This window comes from Lepisosteus platostomus, chromosome 11 (genome assembly GCF_059453375.1).
Source record: "Lepisosteus platostomus isolate fLepPlt1 chromosome 11, fLepPlt1.hap1, whole genome shotgun sequence".
Lineage (NCBI taxonomy): Eukaryota > Metazoa > Chordata > Actinopteri > Semionotiformes > Lepisosteidae > Lepisosteus > Lepisosteus platostomus.
In genome coordinates, this window is record NC_142621.1 from 2,238,894 (window position 1) to 2,266,699 (window position 27,806).

The following is a 27,806-nucleotide window of genomic DNA, read 5'->3' on the forward strand; positions in this document are numbered from 1 at the left end:
TTCCTAAATTAAGCGTATAAATATAATCAAAATATTTTAAAACGGACATGAGATTTTTCTTGTACCAATGGAAGCTGTATTTCTGCACGATTCACAGTCGTAATCCAGAATGCTTAAGTGCTCATTGTGACAAAACGGCACATTCAATTATTTTGATTTTTGTGTTGTAAGGTGTATCGTTGACCTAAGAACATTCGGTGCTTTGGTGTAGACGAATGGCCAGTCATTTATTTTTGAAGCAAGTATTTTCATTATAGCAAACAAATATCAGTGAAGATAGCGTTTCTCTGAAAACCGTTTGCATGCAGGCCTTTACTTGTGAAAGATAAAACAGTCTTGTTTAATATTCAGCCCTTGAGTAATGTACTGTATATGACTGCACTGGATGCTTATGGGGAGCTAGAATACGTCTTTGCCCCGAACAAAGACTCATCTCTATGTGTGGTATGTCTGGATATTTGTCCCAAAGACAGATCTAAATCTCCCCTCTGGGGTTAATCATTTGGGTATGATCACAGGCCTACGAGGCCCAGACATGTCTGTCAGGTGATGCATCACAGGGAACTTATCTTGCACACCCAATAAATGCTGATGATAAAATATTTAAGTTTTTCTATTACCATATAATATAGACGGTGCTTTCCAGCCTTGGGGAGGACAGAACAGTAAAATAATCTGAGGGAATGGACGCTGTCTTCCTTCCAAAGACTGAAGTCTCTTCCAACGTCACACGTCTGCCCACTTCTCTGTAAAGTCTTTCTTTTCCTTCTTAAAGGACCAAAAATTCTCCAAGACATCCTGGGTGAAAAGCAGCAAAAAAAAAAAAAAAAAAGAATTCGGGATGGTTTAAAAAAAAAACTCGAATTTTGGATTTTCTAATTACCAATCTATTAGAAATCCAATTACCCTGTTGAAATTTAATGAGAATAGGAGGTTTCTTTGAATGTAATTCTTTATGAAAGTCTCAGAAATGTAATAAGACCGCTAATTAACTTTTTTCTCCTTCTCCGTATGATTTAGGTAGATTTTATGATCTTCTTTCACATTATCAATTAAATTAAACACTTTGTAAGGATGATCCTTAATGACAAAAGATGATAATAGACTGTGGTAGTCTGAACTAATTAATTGGCACCCTTTGCCAGCCCAGAATTCATTTTTAGACATTCATTACTAAAAAGCATTTTTAGGTTATCCAATTCAACTGCCACAAATATACTGCATGAGTTCTGAATAACACATGCCTACTGTACGCATTCAGATTTGCCACGGTTCACAGTGTTGCACACGAAAAGTATGAAGCTTCGAAATGTTGTTATTTTTTTCCCCCCAACTTTTTTTTTAACATTTTTTTTTCTTCTCCGTTGCTTTGACGAAATAAAGCTTTAGACAGTGGGTCTTGGGTTCATGTGAATGTTTGTTCCAGCAGACGGAAACATTACATCACAAAAACCCACAACCGCCACAGAAGATAAAATCCGATCTCTCTTGGTCTGGAGCGTGGGGGGGGGGGGTCTATATCTAACTAATTTGAATGTACTTACGATACACATGAATGGAGCCTTGATGTTAAAAGCAACTCCTGCTTATCAGCCTCGCAACCGATGTGAGTCAGTGGGGTGAGACGTTAGGATGGAGTACATGATGGGGAGGTTATCGAACCCCAGCGACCAACGCCACGAGTGTTGTGACTTCGGGACTACACTTTCCCTCGTCTTCCATTTCTTCTGCTGGGATATCGGGGGGTAAGGGGCGAGAGGGCAGAGTGCGAGCTCTCTCCTGCTGCCGGAGAGGACTCCCAGCAAATTAAGGTCACATTCGTAGCAGCTGAGACGCAAAGAGCTCTGGGCTGATAGCGGGCTGTCCGTTTGCGTGAGGCGCAGCGCTTTCACCGTGTTAGGTAAGAGTAACTGTAGGGTTGAGGTGAGACCCTTTCTGCCTCAGGCTTGCTTAGTTTCAGTAGGTGTTTTAGCAGCGGTGCAGAGCATTCTTACGAAAATGTATTCGCAACAATTTCATCCGCTGTGTGGGGTAGCACGAAGTGGTCTGGCCGACGCAGCTCCGTCTGTAGGGGGCATTATTAATGATAATTAGTTACTGTGCTAGTTATTAGCATTATTAATAACCACGCACGGCACGTGTTGGAAATAAGCGAAGATGGAAGGGGAGAAGGACTATTTAGTAACTATCCGGACCCGGCATGTTCTCGGTCCAAACGGAGCTGCGTCAGCCGACAGAAAAGACGCTCCATCTGCAAGCGGTTCGTATATCGGGCAGCAGAGGGCAGTGTCGACCAGAACTTTGTGGCCGTACCCCCCAACCCAACCCCGAGAAGCATAAACAAAGCAGGAGACATTTAAAATCGCAGGGACCTTAACCTCACGGAGCTAGTGGTGGTCACGGCGCTGCTGTGGAGGCCAGACCCTTCACAGTGCGACCGGGTGATGACAGTTGCGGCGATGTGGAGACAATCTTGCCGATACCTTTAGTGCTTTTTTGTGTGTGTGTGTGTGAAAACGCGCTTGTCGCACCCCTCCCCGTGTGAATGTTAATAGATTTACAAATAAACAAAAACAGACTGAGAGTTGTTATAGGAAACATCGCCGGCACCTAATTACTTATTAATGACCAAGAGCGCTGCGCTGCCAGCCTCAGTATTTGGTGTAAATCCTTCGTCTGTGCGCTACTTGATGCAGACAGTGCAGGACTGCAGAGGGAGAAATCTTGAGGTTAAATATTTAACATCACTGGCTGATTAATAAATCATACTCAGCTCCGAAGATAGTCCTAGTGGTTGGAATTCATCAGAATTTTGTTCTTTATATAAACTTAAGACCTTTTCTTGAACCAGTAATGCAGGCAAATTATTTAAAGTAACAGTTTTTTTTTAAATGTAATGGTTTTGTGGTGGGTTCCGAAAAGTAAACGTTGTTTTCCTTATAGATATGCCAACTGTGGCCCTGCAGGTGGTGGTTTTCACGACTAAAGCAATCAGGCATTACAAAAAGACGACCGCGAGGCGTAGGATTTTAAATGTTTAAGACATACATACAGATATAACTATGGATTTTGTTTAAGGAATCAAATGTACTATTGCTATTTAACATCCTACATGAACCATTGGGTGAAATTCCTGTATAATTTAACCCCGAAATAATATAGCTATAGCATTAATTAAATAATGATTCCGGATAGAGTCAAGACAAGATATGGATGAAAACAAGCAACACAAGTACTCTTTTCCATGTTAAGGATAGTTTTTAATAATAAAAAAAACGCTTAATAATATATTAGGAAAGTAGTTTTAATTTGTTTCTGAATTGTTCGTCTGGCTTGTTTGCAAGCCTGTTGTTTTGTTTGCGGAGCCGCTTCGACAAATCCCTTTCAATTAATCAGCTGCCGAAGTAATGAAATGTTGTTCTGTAATCAGCCGAGTGCTTTAGATTTGCAATGAGACCCCGTAACGTGTTGCACCCTAGCAGGAATGATCATCGTCGAAAATAACGAGGATGGCATTGGCCTTTACGAACAAAAATACTGGAAACGTAAAAGTTTCCGTGTTCATAAAAAAAAATCCGTCTTGTAAGAATTTTCAGCCGTTTTCCAGAAACGTCGCATATGAACGCGTCTGATTGGAAAAATCTTTCCATGCTTAATTAAAAACAAAGCTTATCAGAATGATTGAAACTGCACTGCGTCCCTAGACGGGGAAATCTGACAGCCTTTCGCACGTTTAGAAAACGGCGTTAAAACACCTCGATGCGATGCTCTCTCTCTCTGAATAATCTGCAACTGTTGTTCACCGTGAAGCTATAAGCCAGCTATAACGCCTGAATGCGAAGGTGATTTTCCCTGGCTGTAGCGCCAGAGACGGAACACTTCTAATCGCTTCGGAGTTCTCGGAGCGCATACAATTAGCTCAGCCCCGAACTGCCATTCCCCTCGGCTTTTTAAATACAGCACACAAGTCGAAAAAATGTCACAAGCGCCCCTTTATGAGTTGTTTGGGGGGTTTAAACTTATTTTATTTTTGTATTGATATTTTGAGAAGCGTGACGGAGACGAGATGGCTGGTGTTTAGGAGTGTGGGCCTTTCCCTCCGGTGTGATTAACGCTGTTTTTTGAAAGCTTTTGAGTGTGGGCTGCGCTTTATTTAGGTATATTTATATACACCGTGTATTATGTTTTCTAAAACGTATTCCAGGACTCGAGACAGTCCCGATCTCCTGAAGCAGTTGCAGTTCTGTATTTCATACTTCTTATTTTGTTCCTATAGGATGATTCGATAATTTGCTTTATCAGTAAAGGCTGTGAATGAGTGATTGGTGATGATTCAGGTGAGAGAAGTTCGAAAGCAATTTTAAATGATGCACTGGTTTTCCTTAAAGCTACAACATCTTGGCTATCATTAGGCTAATTATTATAATTATCATTAGGCTAAGTGTCAGTTGCTCATAAAAGGATGTCCCGTTGGTATCTCCTTGTGCAATTGATTATTTATTTCTATAAGATAGTATTTGTGACATTACAATTGGGCATAAGAAGAAACGGTTAATGGCAAAGCAAATTGTACTAAAACGACTTACTTTATTTGTCTTTCTGCGGCGAATGCAACGGTTCTCAGTGGATTACCATTCCCATAAATCTGAAAGTGTCTTTACTGGCTGATTAATTTTGCTGTAAAAACAGGAAGAAACGTTTTGTTTTTGTCTTAGCTCGTCAGACGAGCAGGCATTAACTGCGAGGATATTATAAGACTGGCTGATCTACTGCATATGCATCAGAACACCCAACGAGGCAATAGGATTAAAACCCGGTTTTTTATTTTACAGGCAATATTGCAATTTGTTCAAACAGTGATTGAATTCAATTATAAATAAATAAAATGAAATTTGAGAGAAATGGTATAGATTTAAGCACTGCAACCTGCAATTTATTCAGAAAGGAGGCTTCTGATAAGACCTTCAGCCCTGCTCATTTCTCTCGTGTGTGCTGTATGGAAGGGGGTATCCGTGTTGTTTTTTAGATTGCGTCTGTTTGTGGAATCTGAATGCGCTCTCTGAAGGGGGTTAGATTGGTAGCCATTACTTCTGGTGTGACAGAAGAACACATCATTACCATTAGGCATGTGTTTTTCTTAGGGGGGGGCTCTTAAAAATAAATATTTGTGAGCCAGTTTTATAATGCGTTCTTTTCCAAATAGCTATTTTTTATAACAGAGCTAGACTTTTGGCCATCTGATAAATTCTTTCACCTGATGCACGCCCTACTGTCCTGTACTGCTTTTTTGAAAACTGCATTTGAGATTCTAACCTCTTAGCATGATTTCCAAAACTGTTCAGACGTACAGGAGCTGGAATCCCTCCATCACGAAACACGAGACATTCCTCTCTCTGAAAAGTCCTGCGTCGTAGTTTTGTGGAATGCTCTCCTTTTTCTAAAAAAATCGCCCTTTGGAAACCGTGCTTTCGAGAGGCGTGCAAGTCCATGTCTTTCATTTTCGCATTTTGAAATGTGCAGCCTCCTGCACGTCTGAAAAAGGTTGTTTACGCTCGTGCTTAACAAGATCTTATCAGACGTGATCACTATATTTCTTGAGATTTTAAACTTTTTAATCTAGAATTAGGCCATAAAAGTAACGAGGGCATTCCAGCAGATGCAGCCTTTCCTATATGTACTAAGTTAAACAAAACAAGGCTACTACAGTATGTTGATAGGTGGGACTAGGTAACATGCTGTTTTTTAGCTGTGATTTGAATCCAATTAAGGTATTAGTAACTGATGCAAGCAGCTCGTGCCTGCGCTGTCCTCGGGGAGACACCGTTTCAGGTATGACATGTTCTACAAGTTCAGGGAGGAAGGCCAGATGCTCTTGCACCCTCCCGCTCGCCTGCATGTGTTGGACTCGCACCTCGGGCTCCCTTTCACATTGCTCTCTTGCACCCCTCCCACCTCCCCATGGACACCCCTGCTGCAGCTCCCCAGCTCATTCCTCGCATGCAGTGAGGGGGGTTTGTGCAGCTTTACCCTCGCGGCTACTGCCGCTCCCTCCACCGCGTGCGTCAGACCAAATCCCCCGCGTGTTTCGTCCCTCTACTGCATTTACTAGGACCTAGCCCACCGACCGAGCGGGTTTTTACAGCTGGAGACGCGGGGTGAGAGGTGTGTTCCTGGTCTGGGTCTCGGACTGCATTCTGCACATTCCATCCGTGCTGGAGGGGAGCGCCTTTCCACGGAGGCGCGGATCGAGAGCCGGAAGCCGTCCTGAGGAGGGCTCCTGAGCTCCTCTGAGTGCACCGGAGCCACAGGAAGCAGGAACCGGGAGCTGCACTGCGCGGTCTGCAGCTTTGGCCTCCCCGTGGTCTCTTTCACTCCACTGCGATGCCCTTGCTCTGCGAGCAGCTGCAGAACGTTCTCTTCCTGCAATGTCCCGAAGCCAGTGGTCTAAACACAGTCTTTTGATCCTTGTGTCCAGCATAAAAACTTCCCCATCTTTCTTCATTTATTTCTACACTGCTGTAACCTGTTTCTGCTCTAATATGCTGCATGCATACACCATGTATACGGACACACAACCATTGATCTTTCCTGTTTAGTGGTTCAGCAAGATCATCTTGGGGGGGAAAAAAAGGATTTCGAAGAGCTGAATTGCCTGTTAACTGAAATATGATCTGCCGTAGCCACGTTAAATGAATGACCTGACGTTTAGTGATATTGCAGTGCTTACTTTTGTAACGGGACCTTATAGTACGAGGGAAAATAACTAAATAATAGGAAATCTTGGTGACATTTGCTAATTAAAGTAATCCCCTTAATCAATCAACCTCGCCGTGTCTGTGAGCTCACCACTGTGTTGGAGGGGCTGGCAGTGTTCCTGGCTGTGACATTAAATAGACAAGGCATGTTGGGAAATGCCCGGGTGCATTGTTATGAAATCGCCACTGGAATACAGGAATAAAAGACTAATCATAGCTCCATCATGTTGACTAATTAGTGTAATTAATGATGCACAGGTCTGCAGACCACATGCTGCGGAAATGACAGGACTGTAAAAGTAACAGACAGGACACGAGCTGCTGGAGAAACGGCGGGTCGGCCTGGTCCGCGCAGGACGCAACAGCCGAAAGGGAGACGGGCCGTCTGGCCGTGCTCCGAGTCCTGGGAGTCTCCCGTTTCAAATCGCCTCCGCTGTCTTTTTTTTCGTGAGCCGGTGTTTGTAAAATCCAGGGGCTGTGGACTGTGTCTGGACCGAGACAAAGGGTAGCATAATAAAACGAACACCCGCCACTTTACACTGGGCCTATCTGATGGAGGTAAGATTGATATCCCACCATGCTTTGTCTTGATGAGACAATGAAAAATAGCCCCCGCCACTGCCGTGTCAATATCAGAGTTGGAAATGCACCACCGGCCGTGAGTTTTATTTAATCCAGTTTTCTTTAAGATGATAACTCTTGTTACTTTTCAGAGCCTGTCTGTCAGTTTGACATCGCAATATTCCTCTACTCCTCTGTTTCCTAGTCGGTTTCATTTATTTTAAAATACCATTTCACACACTGCTGGCTTTAACTAGGTATTATACAGTGTTCAGGGAGAGTTCAGGAGATTGAATTGTGACAGAAACAACACTTTTTTTGTGAAAATACAGAATATTGTAAATGGTATACTCTATAAAGATGGCAGAGCTCACAATAACGTGTTTTTTTTTTTTACGCCCAGTATGTGCATGTTTGCTGTTGAGCTTCCAACTGCTCTCTGGCTGTTGTAACATTATCAAATGTCACTTGACTGCTTTAGTGGTTCCTTCTGCATTTCAGGAGCTATATCTCACTCTTGAACAATAAAGCATTTAATATATGCAGATCAGTGGCTGTCTTAAAGAGAAAAAAACCTGTCAGGTTTAAATGACTGGAATTCTACTGGAACACAGGCAATGTCTGTATTCAAACACAATACAAGGTGATATTTATCTCTGCGTGGTTTTGTTAGTCAAGAACATTATTTGCCTGGGCAGGTAAGGGAAAAAAAAAACTGTAGTGGAATCACATAACTAGAAATCAGATTAAGAAAAATATTAGTTTGATCACCACTTCCATTCAGCCTCATACACTGTAGGGACCGTGTTGCCAGGATAACCTTACTGACATTCCATGCTTGGGGGCAGGGAGAAGAGACAACAGAATGGAGACAGGATCTGCATCGGAGTGCAGTATTCCGGAATGATATTCCTCATCCCTCACCGACGCACAGCCGGAATGGAGGTTTAGAAAGGTCTCGGAATTCTAATAGAGACTATCGAAAGTTTAGCATCTCTGCTTTGTGCTGCTCTTCTAACTAAAAGCAAATCAAATGCGCTTTTATCTCTGAGCCACAGAGTCGGCATTATTGACACAAAAGAAGGGCACAGGTGACGCTGTTCTCCAGCAGCTCTGCGGGGTGATTCGGGTTTGTTGTCTTCAGCTCCCCAGAATCAAACTTTTCATGTTGGAGATCTCGGGCAAATTTCAGCTCCACTGTATACCCTCCTGAAAAAGCTTACCAGAATGCAAACGTTTTGAAATGGACTGATTTCTTGTAATGAATGGGTTACCATCTTTAAATTAGTCTTGCTTGTGTTTGCATATTCTGTTCTATATTTATTTATTACCTTCCACATTTAATTAATGCCGACACAGTAGTGAGGTATTTATTTTTCTTTTAAGGTCTAACGTTTGTTTAAATGCATTAAGCTGTTTTAGTTACCATGAGAGAATGGGACTTAACATCCATTAATGAAGTGATACCAATTTTAGCTGCAGGCTCTTTAATCTCAGCAGGTATTTTTTCATTTGTTGGGCTGAATAGCTTTACTCTCAATGCTAGGAGATATATTTAAACTTAAATATAAGAACACAGCAAGGTTTAGATTGTTGAATTAATGAAATAAGCATTCAATTTGTGATTTTCGCTATAGAATTCACATTTTTCACTAACACACTCTAATACAACTCACACTAATTATTAAAAATCACAGCTGATGGGGTCCAGGGTTGAACACTACTTATTTTGCAATTCATCAGACGCACGGATCAGTCCTGTTTTGTTGAACGCTGTTCTATATTAATATTTAAATGCTTTATGTTTTAAGAGCTGCAGTTACAGTGCCCAGTTCCTGAGTTTCCTAGTTTTGTAGTTTTTGAGCCTTACAGACTGGAAGGAACAGCCCATAGCTTTTATCCCTTAACCTCCTGCAGAATGAGGAATGAGGAAGGACATATTTTTCTTTTGTGGGTCAGTCTCTCAGGTGATGTCATGTAAGATACAAGGAAACATTCAGCTTAAAGAAGCACGTAAAATTTATCTGCAAAGAAATAAAATTAATTCCAAAGAAAGGAACCAGATTCTACTGAAACAGAAATACATAGGTGTAGGATTTAAGAGATCATCCACAGAACACAAAGGCTAGTGAAGATGAGTATAATTTAAAAAAAACTCACACCTCTCCCCCCCAATGAGTTTGTAAGGAAAGTTTCAGCTGCCGCTGGTTTTTACACCAGGCCAGTTAGAAACCTGTAGCGAAATCTGTATTCGGTGTCATAATCCCTATTCTCATCACCACCATCGTCATCATTGCAGAATGAAATTGGAGAGTTTGTGGTTTTTCCTTCAGCATCTCCTGGTGCTGCTCTTGTTGCTGACAGATCAGTGATGTTTATTAAGAGATGACAAGTCTATCAGGTCTCATAAGCAGGCTCTCACAGGCGGGAGATCTTCTGTTACTTTGGGAGAGTATCATCAATCTTGTGCCGCTCTGCTCTCCTGAGCAGTTGATAGCAAACATGGATCCCTCCCTCCCACATTGCATGACACAGTGGGAGAGGGGAACAAAAAAAAGTCTTCTTCTCGGGAACAGCACGTTCTACCGAGCGCTGGAAGGAAAGAAAATTAAAGAGAGAAGAAAAGAGAGAGCTGTGCTGTCTATCTCACACTTTATTTATTTTCTAACAGTGTATGCAGCAGATTGAGAATCAAGATCCCCTTAATACACACTGATATTATCCAACCCGTTTATTTACATTCCAGCTTATCATTCCGAAGCAATAGGGCCTGATGCTCATCTCTTTATTGGAGAATAAAACTGTATTTCTGATCGGCCAATAAAGCGCCTGCTGATTAAGAAAGGCGTCGAGAGTGTGTTTTGTTGACTTTTCTGATTTAAGAAATAATAAAGCTTACGCCTAACATTTGTACTAACATTCTCCGAAACCTCTTATTTTGAGGGATTACCACTGCTGTCTGCTGCAAATATAATTGAAGTGGAAATAATTCCTTCTGAAAAAATTAACTGCAAGTCAGGGATATGAATGATTCTGTCTATACAGGGACAGAATTTCTGGCAGTGATAATGTTTAATGTTTTAATGCCGGGTAATGTTTTCTGTAGTCTGTACAATGCAACATGTGAGAATCGAAACTGTTAGTATGTAAAGATATGTTATACATTATTCCTTCATCCCACATAAGTATCAATCCAGTATTTTAATGATGTGATTAAACCATTATTCTGTAGATTGTTCATCCTTTATCTACTATTATCTCACTTGGCCTTACTATTAACATTAATGAAAGGTAGTGTGTGACACTATAGATTCTGACATAAAATGTCAGTGGATTGTGCCAGTTCCAGAGAGGAATCTTCAAGTGTCATAGCTTGTATGTAAATCTCTCACAGACACACTTATGTTGGAACATAGGCCTTCATTAAGTGTGCTTAGCCTGATTTATGAACTACCCGTTCTATAAAGAAGTACGCTTTAAATATCGTGCAGGGCAGGAGATGATGTATATACCTCCTCTCCTTCTTACATGGAACCACTGCATATTCCAATCTGCTACTGGGTCATTACCAGTACCATTGCAGGCTGCGTCTGACTGTTTCTGGGGCTGAGAAGGTCTTTTACTCGGCGGCGTTACACAGGAAGTTGTTACTGTTGGTGGCGGTGGTGATGATGATGATTAACTTGGTGCACGGAAAAATAAATATAAGTAACTTGAACATTATGTCCAGAACTGCAGTGATAAATTCTGTCCAGTCAGTGGTTTTTGCTCTGATTGTTTGAAGCTGCAGCAGATAGTGTGTGCCAGAGGCCATGGCTATCCGAGGCAGAAATTATACAAGAGTGACCTGCTCGCACGCTGCAGTCACTCTTGACCAGAAGAAAAGGATGGTGACCTGAAATAATGCCTAGATACCAACTGCTGTTCCGGAAAGGTAATGATGATAATTCAGAAATTCCCGTAGGGATCTACTCCCAGTCAGGCAAAAGTCCATTCCGAACTGTGGTCAGATGTAATCTGAGACTACTTCTGAACAGGCTGTGGAAGCAATAAATATACTGGCACGTTTACAAAAAAGAAAAAAAAAATCAAATCAATCCATCTTATTAACAAAGCTAATTCCTCTACCAACAGTTTCCCAGCACCACAAATTTGCTGTAGCATATTGTTAGTTCAGGTGTTTGATATAATTGAATCCTCTATTGTAAGAATTATTGTGGTTAAACACCATAGCTGTATGATTAGGGAGAGCCGCAGTGCGATTTTTAATTGTATTTTAAATTAGCTTCCTTTTAAAAGGCAACAAAAGAACATTTCTCCCATCACTGGAAATCTTTGTAATAGGGAAGGATTACAAGAAGGATTTATAGTAATATCTGAGTCGTTTCTGCTGTTTTCTTTTTCCTGTTAGAGTTCATTTATTTATTCTTTTAGTGTCGTGCAAATAGGAACATCTGCATCCATGAAAGATTTCCCACAGCTGTTAGACGTTCTTTTTTTTTGTGTTCCAAACACATTTCCAGCCTTAGCGGGAGATGTAAATTTTTAAAAAATGAGACATTCTGTTTATTTTAGCGTGTGCACTCCTCGCTTCCCCTCGTTTCTTCCCTTTGTGTTGAAAATAATCCGCCATTTAAACATTAAACGCCGCAGCTGAGGGTTGTACAGTGAGCTTGGATGTCACGCCAGAGTCCAGGGTGAACCGCCCTTCAGAACAAACGTTTGCTGGCACTGCGGCTCTCTGGCTCTGCTGCGGTGGGACCTCAACTTCCCCCTTTGTACCCCGAGGAGCAGGGTCTCTGGTGTTACTGCTGTGACATCGCAGCAAAAGTTTTCAGCTCTTGCTCATCCAAGGAGTTGCTCAGCAGTTAAAAGCCCACTATACCTTTAATTTCCACCAGCCCCCACCAGAGTTTTTTTGGTGTATTGCGACCAGGTGGTGCATTGTGTTAACAGACACAGATAAAAATCACTAAGGAAATAACCCCGCCTGAGTCTGAATCAGACGCCTTCCACTGACCCCAGCACCCGAGCTCTATCTGTCAAGTTGTCCTCCCATTGACTTTTCACCCTGTGATCCCTGTCTCCTCCTCTGGAGGAAGAGAAAACAACCTCCAGGATTTCTCGGCGCACATATTGAGCTGGTTTAGGCAGGGCCCTCTCGCGCCCACGCCATCTCACCTCACCCTGTCCACTCGCCCTGCTGCAGGGGCAAAGCTACAGAGCGAAAGCTGTCAAAGTCTCGACTTCCACCTTGGGAGGGGAGGGAAACACAGGGCTTGACCATCCTCTGTCCTCTGCCTTGTCTGCTGAAACCGACATTTTCTGTTATTATATCCCGTATTTTCCCTTTTAGACAGTATTGCGCTTGTATTCCTTTTCAGGTCTCTTTGGGGGTGAAGAGAGAGTTCAGTTCTACGTCGTCTGTTTTTAACCCTTCAAGTCCCATGGAGTTCACCGCTTCACTGGTGCTGTTCTTACTGACGTTGCAGTGGAATATCGTGTCCTCGCTGTTCTAGCCTTGTCCACATCTGGACAGATGTTACTGCACATGCAGTGTGGCAAAGCATCAGAGGACCAGAGGAAGTGTGTGTGTGTGTTTTTTGAAATACGCAAAGAAAAATAAACTTAACCCGTATCGTTTTAAATCTGTACTTTGCTCTTGATCTTGTTTAATCCCTTCTCTAGCCAAGGGAATATAATTCATATTTAGTCTCACCTTCTGAATCGCTTGGTGAATGGATGCACACGTGGAACAGGAAGCCAAGATGTCAGGAAGCTTCCGTCAGGCTCTGCTCTGTTATAAAATGAGAATAGTGCTGTGGCTTTTAGGGGAAGATATTTTTAGAACTGTTCTAGCTAACAAAAAAAGGCAAGAACATGAGCTTTTGCTTTAGAATTGCAGACGGAGAAACCCAGCAAGGCTGACCACTGTAAGACCTTGAGGTCAGTGCCTAAGGAATTGTGGGAGGAAAAGCAAAAAACCCCCAAACTATTTAAAATCTAAGCAGCTCTTTCATGTTTATGAACCTCGAAAGAATGGACGAGCAAGGAACCTTGTAAAATGAAAGAGCTCTTTGCCACATAGCTATAAATCTGTGACTTGAGCAAAAAATCCCTCGTTTCACTGATCGTGCCTCTGAAATTTTGTTTTTCCTATTTTACCTGTTCCCAAATTTTAATTCAGATTTATTTTATTTATTGGCACCTGGCAAATTATCGTGTAGTACTCTCTCAGAATCTGAAGTAATTACCAACATCTAATTAATATGACTAAAATCAGGATGTCATTCAAAGTAACGACTGAATATTACATCACATAAACTATGAAGCCTGTGTTTATGTTCTAATTATTTAAAGTCCTCATGCGTTCTTGTTAATGTGTATTTTGTGAAATTCCCCGGAAAAGAGCATCCGAGGGAGAAAGTCCGGAAGAACAGAAAAGAGGCAGGGAAATTACTCCAGTGACAACAGGCAGTCAGTCATGGTACATGAGTGAGCTGGAAAAGAAAATCTTATAACCTTTTCCATCAATTTCAAGCATGAAATTTAAAAATTACAAACTGGCATTTTATAAAACTCCCTGGAGGGTATGAACGAATTGAAACAAAAAGTAAAGCAGATTACTCTAACCTTCAATGAGTTTCCTGTTTTTCTCATATTCTTTCAGAACCCAGCAGGCAAGCAGCAATTTGAAGCCAAGGAACCTACAGAGTTTTATTCTCATAACACTGGCACAGTTCTCTTTAATGTTCCCTGTGAGGACTCCTGATTAGCATCATAACATGGATGAGAATGCTCGAAAGGCTGAAAATATATCCATACATCATGGCTCACATTCCAGCAGGGTATTTCACTAGTGGGGATAATTTCACGTTTGCTGTTTTTAATTCAATGTTCTCATCTGCTCTGAAACACAAGCTGGCTATACTGTATGTTTACATGTCGCTTCTGTGGTTCGAGGACCCAGGGAAGTCAAGGATTTTTAGTTCCTGAGGTCAGCTTCAGCCCCTAACAGAGCAACGTTGCATATCAATTGCAGCATGCAAGCTGCTAGAGAGATGGATTTTCTACAGCAGCAAAATAGGTTGAACGGCAAGGAGGAGAAACCACTGTCTCGAAATGTTACACGTGCTTTTGCAGTTTCATGGAAAATGGGCACAGCCAGTTTAACCTCTACAGTGAAGTGTTGGGTACAACAGCAAGCTGTGTTAAGTCCGTGTGGGCAAAGGCCTGCATTGATTTAAGAGGCCCCAGACATGGAGAACTGTCCTGCTCAGTTGCAGCAGGAAGTGGGATTCCATGTTGTAAGCTAGCCAGCAAGTTTTCCAGCAAATTTCACAGGCCTGCTGCTTTCGCATTGCTTGACTGTGGCGACAGACCCGGACAGAGATGCTGCACAGTGTCTCAAATGCTATGCAGTTCAGGAGAGCTGCAGCAGTTTTTTAACGCGCCAGTTGTGGACAGATGACTTTGTCTACAGCCGGAGGGACACGTACTGTAAGTGCCGAGCGGTTAAAAGAGTCCGCCCCTGTGCAGACACTGCACCGGGGAAGCTGGTATCCTAGCTGATCGGTTGGTAAACAGTGCACTTGTGATCAAAAGCAAACCATATGGTTCCTAGCAGGAGATCTGAAACTTTTTTTTCCCCTGAATCTGCTCCCGGTGAGCATGCATCCCTGATGAAAGCGACACCCCCGCTTGTCACATTTAAGGAACAAATAGAACAGTTCAAGAGATACAGTTTAAAACAAAATGGGATATTGATGTTCTCCAGGCTTATGATTCAGATGAAAAAGCCTCTTTGAGGTGTCACATTTTGCTTCCTGGAATGTCCTAGGAGAGATGGGTAGACGGGCCAGAGAAATGAGCTCTGGCACAGAGAAACATCGCAAGCAGCGCGCTTCTGTTCAAAGAAAAAGCAATTTCAGGAATGCTCAGAAATGTAGCGCAACAAAGCGAGGCTTTTCATGCTATTCCTGGAAGAAGTCATAATGATTTCTAAGTTAAGGAAATGTATGCATTTGCTCCACAGTTCATTTTTAATTAAGACTCCTTTGATCGTTGGTTTGTATGTGTTTGCTGGAGGTGGGATGTGTCACCTGTAGTCTAATTTGGAGGAACTGTGTAAAAACCTGGTGTCAGACTTCAGAATTGCATTAATTTGCTTTGGCAGTGAGTTGAAAAACACACCATAACATGTTGTATTTAAATGCATTCGTGTGGGAAAAAAGAAGAGACCATTTGTGTGCCAGATAGGTGTTATTGTAGCCAGTAATTTACCTTGGTTTCCAAGGAGAAAAATTCCAATTTATCCGTCCCTGAAGAAGTTATGTTAAACCTCGGAGACAGCAAATTCTTCCACACACCCTTTTGAGCAAGTGCATCAAATATTAATCTTCTTAGGTCTTCCTCGGTATAACTGGCACTTTGTCGGAAACCAGAAGCATTTCAATGTGACTTCAGCACCTGCTTTGCATGTGACGAAATGCCCTTTATGATGATCACCTGTGATGGAACAAGAGGTCTTAATAAGAGGTCAGGGATCTGCAGGAGAAACTTAACTTTAAAACTTTTTCTTTGAGGAAAACTTGATACATTTCTGACATTTTATCGAGCTTTTAAAAGCAGGAAATAAAGAAATGAAACTTGCAGTTCCTTTAAGGACTACACTCTAAAACCCTGCTCCCTCTGAAGCCTTCCCTTCATTTTTTACCAGTGGAGACTCACTTCTTTTGAGGCCATCCCTCTTCTGTGCCAGGGCAGAGAGCTAATCTCTTCCTCGAGATAAGAGGCCAACAAAGCAAACAAATGTGTTGTTGTCAGTATTGGAGATGAGCCTTTTACGGCTTGCATGTGTCTTTATAATAACACTCGCGGTAACTCTGATGGCTTAACATGCTTCAGAAGTGAGTGTGATATTTCCTTTCTTTCTAAAATCCAACAGATTGGTTGCTGGGGGTTGGGGGGGGGAGGGGGCATTTTATAAATGCAACTGAATCTCCGAAGGTTTAATATTTGCATTTTAGGAACAGCAAACTGGAAAATTAAGCCAGGGTCTTTCCTCATTATATCAGATAAGCTTCTGAATTAATTATTCGTTTATTTGGCAGATGTCTTTATCTGAGGCAACTGGAACTATTATATGGTTACTTAGCAGAAGAACCGGAGTGCAGATTCCAGAGCTGGGCGAGAGAGTTGCATTTGCACACTGGCTGGGTGCGATACCTTTAAAGATGAAATCTGATGTGTAGGAGAGAGGCGCCGCTAACAAGAGCCAACTCATCAGAGAATATCCAAATTACAACACAGCTGTCGACAAGTGGAGCTGGGCCTTCACTGAAGTGAGTGTCAGGGAGGTCCGTGTGTAGCTAAGATCAGCATGAAAACAATCGCAACATTCTTCAGCCCACTCCTCTCTGCTGGCTGAAGCGGTGACTGTTTTATGCACAGTGTGCTGTGGGAGAGTTCAGGTACATATTTCAGGGTGTCGAATTCACTGCCAGCTCCCGTGCCGTTGCTTTGCGATGACCGATTGACAGTGGTGAACTGACGACTTGGTCTTTACCGGGTGTTGTTGACATCTTTATCTGGTGTGCTTCTAATTTCCGAGCCATGGTTAACGCTTGCATCTCCATATTCCAGACAGATGTCTCCGGGACGCACCGGGGCTTCGGAGGAATCAGACTGAAACCAGGATTGTGACAACTGAACAGGTGGAGGAACTGCTGTGCAGGTACTCACAGCAGACTGAAGGCGCTCTTCTCCCCCCAGCTACTAGACCAACAACATTTCCATTAGAAAAGGAGCTTGCGGCGTATTTATAGCTGGTTAATTTCGGTGTTACGACGCGGAGCTCCGAGTGGGGTTCGGTAGGGATCACTGTCATGGTTTTTGGGCTTTCATAACAAACTCATAGACAGCAAAATACACAAACAAACAAACAAGGGAGGTGGTGATACCCTAACCTGAACTACTAAGGTGATACACCATGTTTTTATTTAAAAATATGAAGGAATTATAACATGATTTAGGCTATCTGACATGGAGCTATTTTTTGCACATAATATTCAACATTTAATGTAACATTTCAGTTGTTGTTTTTTTTGCCTGATATGATGAAACAAAAATTGTTCTTCATTTGCTTCATTTTTTCCCCTCTGACCTTTGTGGTTACTGTGTTTGTAGGGTTTCTGGGGTCCTAAATTAAAAGGAAAATCTGATATGTTTTTAGATGCACAGTGTGTTTCGCCCAGCGTAATATTTCAGAGCGAGTGGGTAGATATTATTTATTTAAGTCTATGAAATATTAATTTAACCTTTACACTAGGCATCAACATCTCTTGCAGCCATTGTTACTTTGCCACTCATGAAAGATATTAAGAATGCTGTGTATCCTAGTGGAATTCAACTATTAAATAATTTCAGACTCAAACAGTGGGACTCAGAAACAGGAGGATGAAGGGCGCCAATATTGGCTGAGGAGGAATTTTATATTAGTTAGCAATCACAAGGTATTACGTCTGGCAGTGCAGCGTGTCAGAACAGCAGGGTTATTGCATGTTAGTTCTACATATGGATATATTCTTAGCCATCATCCCGGACACAATAATGGAAAAGCTGATGCCTTATCAAGCTGCACTGTCAAGGAGGTACAACCGAGTTAAGATTATGTTAGCGATATTTGTGATGGCGCGCTCCACAGTCATTCTCTAGTCCCTCGTGCAATCCAACAATAACTTCTCATAAATACGAAGCGGAAAACCCAGTTTAGACATCACCTCATTATCAGTACACCATTGCTTTGTTTCCCTTGATTGCAACAGTATCCGCAGGTATTTAAGAGGTATTTTCAGGATTGCAACTGATATTGTCTCTTTATTAATCAGTGCACCGGCTTGGTTGAAGGGATTGGGTTATTGTGCGCTGATCAGAGGAGGCACAGGAGACGCACTTCCATTCAGCTTTAAAGGTTGTCCAGCATGTCGGACCACAGCCAGGAGATTCACGCTCTCGCCAGCCCACTGTGGTGCTGCAGGGGAGGTCTGACCGCGCAGGGCCTGTAAATCGTCGATAGAGGAGTGGCAGGGGCGGTGTAATCGTGGTAACGCCCCGACCGGTTGATTTGCGAAAGCTGTTCTGCCAGAGGTATAAAGCTCAAAGCCGGATCGTCGTGGGGCAGGGAGGGCGGGAGAGGCCGGAATTAGTTTCCGATGAAGCCGGTTCTTCTCCTCCTCCGCTGCGGCTCTGGTGACGGTGACCAGGCCACAGTCTGGTGGCACCCGGCCGAGGGGCTTGTCCACCTCTCCCGGGGCGGAGGTAGACAGAGGTAGACACGCTCTAGGGGTCTGAATTAGCAGTCTCAGACAGGGGGAGCCAGTGTCCTCGGAGGAAACATGCAGCTCGCGGGCTGCCGGGGGTGAAGCCAATAAGCTAAGGCCGTGCCAAAATCGAGAGGATGCCTTCGTCGCTGCCTGCCAAGAGTCGCTACGGCAACAGACTCTGTTCGGAAACCAGGGGAGAAAAGAGGCCTCGCTCATTGCTCTGTTAGACTGCTGGAGTCTGGGAGAGAAATTATTTAGAACTGCTATTTTAGTATTACTTGTTCCACTGTATATATTCTAATGGTATGCAGCATATAATCTGGCGTTTTTGCAAGTTAACACTGACACATATACACCTGTGAAGGGAACTGATATGTATTTTTTATTTATGTCGTATACCATTGCTTATAGAGTAACGTTGAGATCATTACTCACAATGTAGTGTTGCTTAAACCGAAGAGCAAGAGCTCCGTTTCCCTGTAGCCCTGTTCTAAAACTGCTCGTGCCCATGTAAAAGCCACGGGTTATAAATTATACAGCACGGTAAAACCGAAAACATCTGCTGGCTGGTTATTCAAGGTCCAGAGAAGAAGAAAAGAGGCCTCACAACGCGACTCACAGGGACCTCACCAATCACCACCTGTCTGTTCTTATAACAAAACAGATTTCCTGTTGACAAAGCCTCTTCGTCAGCCTCTTTCTTGTTGATCTGCTCCCTTGCTATCGCTGCGCGTACAGTATAAGGGTGTCCTGACGAGCGACGCAGGCTGATTGTGCCGTATGTGCGCTCTCTTCACCGAAACTCTGTTTACCGGAGACTTGGCACTGGCTGGGGTTTGGCTTTGATTAATGACGGGGCTGCTCATTTGCCGATGTTTACTCCATCTCAGACCTGCCTGCAGTTCCTTCCAGCACTCACCATAATTTGCTCCTCAACAGGACTGACAAGCTGTGCCTTTGAAGAGAAAAGCATGCATGTCCAAAACACAGGACAAAGCTCTTTTCAAAACAAGCCATTTGCGCTTGTATTCCATCATGATCTTTGTCGTTTTCTATCAGCGTTGCAGAAAAACTTCTTATCACAACAAACTTTCACATAAAATCTTCCCGTTTTGAACAGTGACATTTTAACACTTTGTGCCAGATTTTCTGCTGTATCAGTGTTAAATGTCAAAATAGAAGAATACTGTACTTTTAAACGTGCATATTTTCACTCCCTGTATCAGGACTTCTCAAAGTGCAATGGAGGAAGGTGTTACTAGATCTGTGCTACTTAGGACTTGGTCAGAGATGCGAACCACCAATTCTTTAACAATTGGTTGCATGAGGCAGATCCTCACATAAAGCTGTCTCACAGTTATTTCTGCTGTTGGTGCCTGTGATGGTAATATTTCATTCCAAATTTCTCACCAATAAATATGGCCATGGAAACCGACTGAACGCGCTGGTAGAACCGAGTCCATCAAGCACTTTTTTCCCAGAATTTGAAGACATCTGAAGAGTGAGGCTAAAGGCCAAGTAAGCTCTGTTAATTGACTGGGGTGTTCCCAAAGACAAGATTTAGTGAACTACACGCTGGAGAGAAGTGATAATAGAATGGTCCCATCCAAGTAAAGCGAGTTGATGTGCTAAAAAAGAGACACTTACAAACAGAAACCAGCGCAGAATAAATGTCAAATTCTGACCTTTAGGGAGTTGCTGAATTCTTTCTCGTGATTTAATAGTATTAAAACATTCATTAAAGGAGGACAAACTGCAGAGCGATTTGCAAGGGTGTTGTTGCAGAAAAAGAGCTTACCTTTGAAACCCTCTGAATAAATTTCTCGCTTGCTTGTTACATTAATGTGAATGGTGACTATGTGTTAAGTTTCCAGACAGGTGAGAAAGGTCAGTTTCAGCTTGCTGGGCCGTGGTCGGCAGGAGAGTTTTACCGCTCAGGGTTATTGTAAATAACACTGATGAAATGTGAAGTGCAGCACTCGTTGGAAACGGGAGCCCTGTCCAGGCCGTCAAACCAAGAGTTTTATAATTGAACCTCATGTGGTGTTGTGCAGGTCTGAGATCGTTCAGAATGATCTTTTCGAAAACCAGTTGCCCAGCTGAGGAGTAACAGTTGTAGTTTCATCAGTGACTTCTTCTTTACATGAAGACTTGGGTGTCAGCACTCCTCCCTGGCTCACCGTCCTTGTTCTGAAGGATGGTGCTCACCTACCTGGTGAACAGGTGTGTGTGTGTGTGTGCTCAGATGAACGACCGGCAGCAGTTTCTCTTTACATGACAGGTTTTTTCATGGGTAACCAAGACGCCAGAGGTTTAGGAAGCTTTGAATGACACTCGGCCAATTGTATGTCTCAAAAGGAAAAGCTTCCATTCATGTTATTGGATGCGTTACTCAAACATGATTATTTTTAGTTTCTTATTGTAAAACGCAAAATTCTTTTCCCAGTTTGACCTTGACCCAACACTCCTACAGAATTCCTCTTTATTTATGCAAATTAATACAGTTTTCCTTATTAACATACCAGCTGAGATCTAATGCCCTTATTAAACTGATTATTCCTGGGGCATGAACAGTCTTTGTCCATCCTTCATGCGAGGTTGAGGCTGCTGACGACTTTAAGAGAAATTGAAAGAAGCAGGGGGTTCGCTTCAGGTGATCGCTCTGGGCCCCGGTTCATTCAAAACGTCAACTCAGCTCTGACAATCAAGTCGCAGAGCAAGAAGAAGACCGTTTCTGGGTTTGAAGAGGCTTCTTTTCCATGACCAGTGACCACGCAGTAGTGGCAGGTTTGCAGTCTCCAGCAGCTGGACATGGTCAAAGGTTTCATTTAGTCCAGGCGCTAGTGATCATCATGGGGGTGGTGGAGCACAGTGGCTAAGTCTCCAGATTCACAATATTCCAGCTGGGGGTCCCCACTGGTGACACTGCTGTTGAACCCTAGAACAAGTGACGTTACCCCAGTTGCTCCAGCCGCACTCTGCAGAATCCAGGATGAGCTCTGGTTCCGGTGGGCCGCTGTGCCCTGGAGTGGTCTTTACCATCAGCTCATAATCACCTTGTCTGGGCTACTCAATGGAGCTGGTGATTGGTCAGCCAGTGTATGTGCGGTGCTGAAGCTGATAGATCTGGATTTTTGTGTGTCACAAAGTTTCCTCTGCGATTTGCAGGAATTGTTTCATTCTCTTCTTCTTCTGCTAGAGCTGCTTTCACCCTCTTAGCTGCTAACAAGGCCGTGCTCCCAACACGCAGGCTCAGTTCAATGAAACTTCCAATTGTTTTGTGTGCAGGACCTTTGATTGTGTTATCTTGTTATTTTATTTTGAGCAATACAGAAATTGCATGTCTTTTGCTATTTATTCAACCTGGTGTTGTGTTTCTTTTGGAGCAAAACAAACGATCCCTTTTCCATACCACATTCCTGGTGAGACATCCGCTGAGTTGAATATGTTGGAATAGCATACACCGTCTGCAAGGACATGGGACGCTTATTTTATTTTGTTTACAGCTCCATGCACCCAGAAAGAGGGAGAGGAAGAGACAGTACTCTTCTCAGATCTCAAGGGTTTAACATCATTCTGTCTTGCCTTAACTATTTCACTTTTTATGAACATCCTTAGAGACTTCTGCTGTTGGTTTGGTTTTTCTCGCAAAAGATGTGTGTGCCGTTCCATCTGCGCCCAGTCTGAGATAGCTGAACTGCAGTCAGTGTCGTACAAGAAAAGTGCTGAATTATTAAGAGCTCCAGATTTCTGTGCTGCATACATCTTCGGTCCATCTGTTTAAAAAGCATTCATATATGGTGAAGAGTACCTTGTGCAGTTCCTGGCAATCTGTCGCAGAGCAAGTTCTCAGAGTAAGACGCTTGAGGTTGTGATAGAAAGTTTGATTTCTTGCAGGAGGTGATACATTTATGTGCACCAAAGCACAAAATAAAACTGGAAGTGAACAATATTGGTTGAGAGCTATCTCTTATCATGCTTCCTACCCTTAAATCACAAAAGCCTGGAAGTGATGCACTTGCAGTTCTTAATATTGCTGATATTATCCAGCTCATTATTTCATTTAGAAAAGACCCGATGAACTGGATCTTATCTGACAATGTACAAAATGAATGCCAAATGCTATTTCATCATTTTCATTGTTGACTGACCATTTAGTTCCCAATTTTATTCTGAAAACTAAAGCACTACAAAACGGATTTTTAAACCCTGCAGTACTGATTACAGAATTTAATTTAATAACAGAAAACAAACTAGACACAGTATAATGGTTTCAGATACAGTCAAAAGCTGAAATAAAAATGAAATGTAATGAGAAACTACTATAACATGATGCACGTTTTCCATAATGTTGCCTTTGACTCTGTTTGATCTTTCTGCTGGGCGTAAAGACCTTCTTCTGTCTCGTCTGCGGCACCAGAACACGGCCCTGCACACGCCATTACATTATTTTCATTTAATTATGAAAGCCGCAAAACAAGAGAAGGTAGACTGCAGCGGTCATTAAGAAGAAAAGAGAAAATTGGAAAAGCCAGCAGCTGGTTTGAATAGATTGTGTGTGGAATAAATTAAAAGTTGAACCTTTCCTGTGCCGTATGCAGATGTCTGCCATGCTGTGATTAATCATTTGTGTCTGATTCTGTAATCCTTCTCAATGAAACACAAATGTAGTGATGGGGAGCCCCTGTCCTGTCCAGTAATCATGTGTTGAGCATGATGACCAGACTACAGAGAGGGGTTAAGAGGATTTTAAAGGGTTTCATTTCGCACATGGTATGTGTCTTACATGGTGCTACTAGGCTTTTTCATTCAGGTCACACGAGGGACTTATTAACTCCCATCACCTCCGAAGAAGGACTCTGCAAAGTTTATTTTCCATCGGCTGCATAAACCGAGCAGTGTGGAACACCGAGCGGAAAGTAGGAGCACAGCATGCAGGGATAGTAGACTGACGGCATGCAAGCGTCTATCAGGGGGAAACTGGCGCTCCCCTGTCCTGTCGCGGAGGAGAAACCCGAAACAGTGCTGGCTTTGGACACAGCGCCGCCCTGTTGGCCGTGGAAACACCTTACTCTTCCAAACACCCCCCCCCCCCCCCCCGCAACAAAAAACAAGATGCCTCGCGAAGCAAAGAAAGTGAGGTGCGTCCTCCAGGCAGGTAGCCAGTGCAGGTCCACACCTACCCTGGCTGGCCCAGCAGTGGTCTATAAGGGTGACCCAAGGAAACAAGAAGTCGTACCTGAGCTCTTCCTCCAGGCAGCAGGAGTAGCGTGCACACTTCCTGTTTCCTCTGGCGGACCACAGATACAGGACTGCTGAGGGCAGCTCAGGACGCCTGACGGCGTCACACGGGTTAAAGACAGCCACCAGGAAGCGTGCGCTAACGTTTTAAAGCCGATCGACGTCTCTCCTGCGCTCCCAGGCAGGCTGTGCCCAGGCGGTGGGATTGCGTGGAACCAAGCGTCTCTGTTTAACCTGAGGTGAACGTGAGATTGAACGAGGGGCAGCTTCCATGAGTGTGATCTTGCCCATGTCATGTGTTAGGTGAAGCAGCAAAACACCAGATTGTCATGTCTTCTGGTTCTGGAAGCAGCTCAGCTAAGTCCTAATGCAGGTATGGAAGTATACATTGTTTGAGAACTGAGCAAGTAAATCTCCTGTTCAGATTGCGTGAGTTTAAAATTGTAAGTTAACACCTGTGAACATGTTTCACTGTTCATTCTCAAGACGTCTGCCTGGTTGACTTTGTTGCACCATCCTCAAGAACTTGAAATATTTCTATCAGGTCCCCACTTAATCTTGTTTCTTTCTTGACAAGTAATAGTTTTTTTTAGAAAAGAATGTCTCCTCTGCTTATTAAATATTATGAGTCCACAGGTAAATCATCCGAATATGATACCTCTCAAAGATGTGAAGCTGATGCACATTTGTTTTCAGTTTGAAGAACTAAAAAAAGGTTTTAAGAGCATTTCTCTACACAGATGTATGAAGACACAAGAAATATTTATCAGTGTGTAACCTGTATTGTTGCTGTATAAATAATTGTGCCTCAGCCTTTAAACAGAAGCAGACAAACGAGTCCAGAAGCAAGGTTCTCTTTAACAATCTGGCTCTGTGTGTGTGCATGTAATTGTTTTAAAGTGCCTGAGCTGGACACACTGTCTTTCTCATCTGAAACAAATGTCAGCTCCTCTGAGCAGATGAAAGAGCCTTGTAATAAGTGGAACAGGCTGGGTGTGTAGTAGTTCTGCAGAGAAGAAAAGGCCGTGGCAGATTGGGTGGGACTGGTCTGGTGCTCCTTTGTGCCGTTTGTGCTGTTACGTTGAGCCACCTTGCAGGGACACCCTGTCAGAAAGAGCGACAAAGGAAGCAGGGAAGGATAATGGGATCAACCCCCACCCTCCTTCCCCCGGACCAGACCGCACAGAACAAACAGCAATGTTGACACTGATCACAAAGCAGGAGGAAAAACAAATCAAAACAGAAAGGTTTTCACAAGCAGGGAAAAAAAAAAACCACCTGCGCAGAAGACAAATACAGTACAAAGGGCCGTGTCACTCAGCCGCCACAGGGCCCATTATTGCGGAGGAGTCTGGTCAGGGTGCTGGCCCTGGGAGAATGGGAGAACAAGATCACAGTACAGGGAATACCGGAAACAATGACTTCCGACTCCATGCGGCATCTTAGAGATTTGTTTTAATGCAGACCAGACACATAGTGGGACGTGGGGACTTGTATTCTGGATGGTCTTGATGTATGGTAAACAGTTTGGGAAAGGACCCCCATGAACCCCGGTTAAATACCTCCAAAAGGTCCCCTCTTTTCTGGCCTGATCCCACCATGATCTTCAGCCGACTACAGAGGGGAGATGTAGAGAGCGAAAGGGAAGATATTTGCCCAGGTGCCCTCAGAGCACCCCGGCCTGAGAAAGCCTAGTTTTCAGCCACGGATCCTAAATTATTTTAGATGCAGAGATCAGCTTGGCAAGCCACACACTTAGTCGAGCGGCCTGTGTGTGTGTGTGTGTGTGTGTGCGACATGATTTCAGAATTGATACACCTGTCACTGTAAGGTCCCTCAGTCAGGTAGTGGACCTCAGGTAATGATTCCACCATAAAGACATTCAAAATAACACAGAAATGAAGTTGTATAAAGGCCCCAATCAGGAGGAGGGTATGAAACGCCTCCTAGACTATTAATATCTTTCTGAGGAGGGTGAAGTCAGTAATGAGGAAGTGAAAGGCACCCAGACGCGGCCTGGATCAGACTATCCCTCTACACTGAGGAGGCTGGGAAAGGAGGAAATAGGAGAGGGAGGACAATGGCGACTTTGCAAGAGCTACAGATTTCAGTGGCTTAGATGGGGAAAAAATGTTCATGGGTCAACGATGTCGTGGTCAGTCCACAGAGAGGGCTCATGGGGAACTGAGTGAAAACTCTCATTGATTTACAACAAAGTACCTAAGCGATACTATGGCATATGACAAAGCTGTCTGTTTTTGGTCTAAATGCAAAGTGTTACATCTGGCCAGCAGAGTGCATCACTCAGTCCAGACCTTCCCTGCTGTCCAGCATGGTGGTGAAGCAGTACGTTATAGTTCAGCTTCTAATCAGCAGGGACTGAGGATCCTGCCAAGGTTGGCTGGAACTAAGGTGGAGCAAAAATACTGGGAAATCTTAGAGCCTGCCAAATATTCACCTTTCAGCGGGACAATGACCAAACACACGAGACTACGGCTACACTGGAGTGGCTTCAGAATAAGAAAGTGAAAACCACGTGTCATAGCCTTGGAAAATACTGTCCATAGGTGATCCCCAAGCACCAGGCAATTTGAGAGAACTAGAGCAAATCTGTCAAAGAATGGGCAAAAACTGGACCAAGCTAGTTTCTTCCAAAAGTGCTTCAGGCAGATACTGAGGTCATAGGTCGGACTACTTACGCAATCAAAGTATTTCATTTTTTTCTCTTTAGATTTTGCTGACATTTACTGTAAGATAGCATTTGATGGAAGAGGTGTACACACATATTAGTAATAGCAATTGCTCATTAACTGTTGTGTAACCGCTTGCATTCCAAATCACACAACAAGCTCATCAGTCTTCAATTTGTGTTCAATTGCAGTGATTCTGATGATTTCAGAGCACCGTGAGTTGATCCTGTAGGTCTCCTCTGCTTGGTAGAGCATCTCAAAGTAAAGAGTCAACTATGGACACCAAAAGACCTCCAGGATAAAGTTGTGAAAAGATACGGAGCAGGAACACGGTCAAGACCATCATTGAGAACTGGAAGGCATGTGGCACCACCGAGATCCTGCCAAGTTCAGGACATCCATCCAAAATGGATGATTGATCAAGGCGGGGGGGCTGATCAGAGAGGCCACCAAGAATCCACTGGCAGCTCTGAAGAACTTGCAGGGCTTTATGTCAAAAACTGGTCAGTGTGTATATGTCGTAACAACATCCCAAGCTCTCCACAAGCCTGGGTTGTGTGGGAGTGTGGCATGAAGAAAAACTTTATTCAGAAAAGCCACACTGAGTCTAGTTTAATGGGCTCAAAACAAAACTGCGGAGCCTCTCCAGCCATGTGGAAAAATGTTTTGTGGTCCGATGAAGCCAGGATAAAACTTTTTGATCTAAATGCAAAATGCTGTGTTTCGCGAAAACTCAATACAGGACATCGCCATCTGCATGGAGCAAAATACAGGTTTGTATTTTCTTGAAGATTCCTGAAGAAAATCTGCTGCCCTCTGCAAGGAATGTGAAATTGGAAAGGAAGTTTGCCTTTCAACATGACTACCACCCTAAGCACACAGCCAAAACAACAGTGGGTTGGTAAAGAGCACAAAGGTAAACGTCCTGGAGTGGCCCAATCAGAGCCCTGACCTCAATCCAACTGACAATCTGTGGAATGACATGAAGGCTGGAGTCCATCAACAATCCCCTCGCGGTCTGACCAGCTTGGGCAGCAGGAATGTGCACTCCATTATCAAGTCTAGGTGTACTGTGTTGGTACTGACCTGTCTAAGCAGAACTATGGCTGCAATACATAAGCAATAAGTTGCTTCTACCAAGTACTAACTCAGGGGCGCGCACACTGATCCAACCTCTTTTTTTTCATTTGCAATTGCTTTCAGAATGTCCGAGCATTTGTTTTTCACTTAGAGGA

At 43.3% G+C, this 27,806-nt stretch overlaps 1 long non-coding RNA gene across 1 annotated transcript; it reads left to right on the forward strand.

Annotated features, from left to right (window-relative positions):
* Positions 1–1,060: 1,060 nt before the first annotated feature.
* Positions 1,061–27,806, forward strand: LOC148651753 (uncharacterized). The gene is made up of 3 exons (XR_015925065.1): positions 1,061–1,900; positions 16,962–17,052; positions 26,763–27,806. It is a non-coding gene; the product is annotated as an uncharacterized LOC148651753 (long non-coding RNA).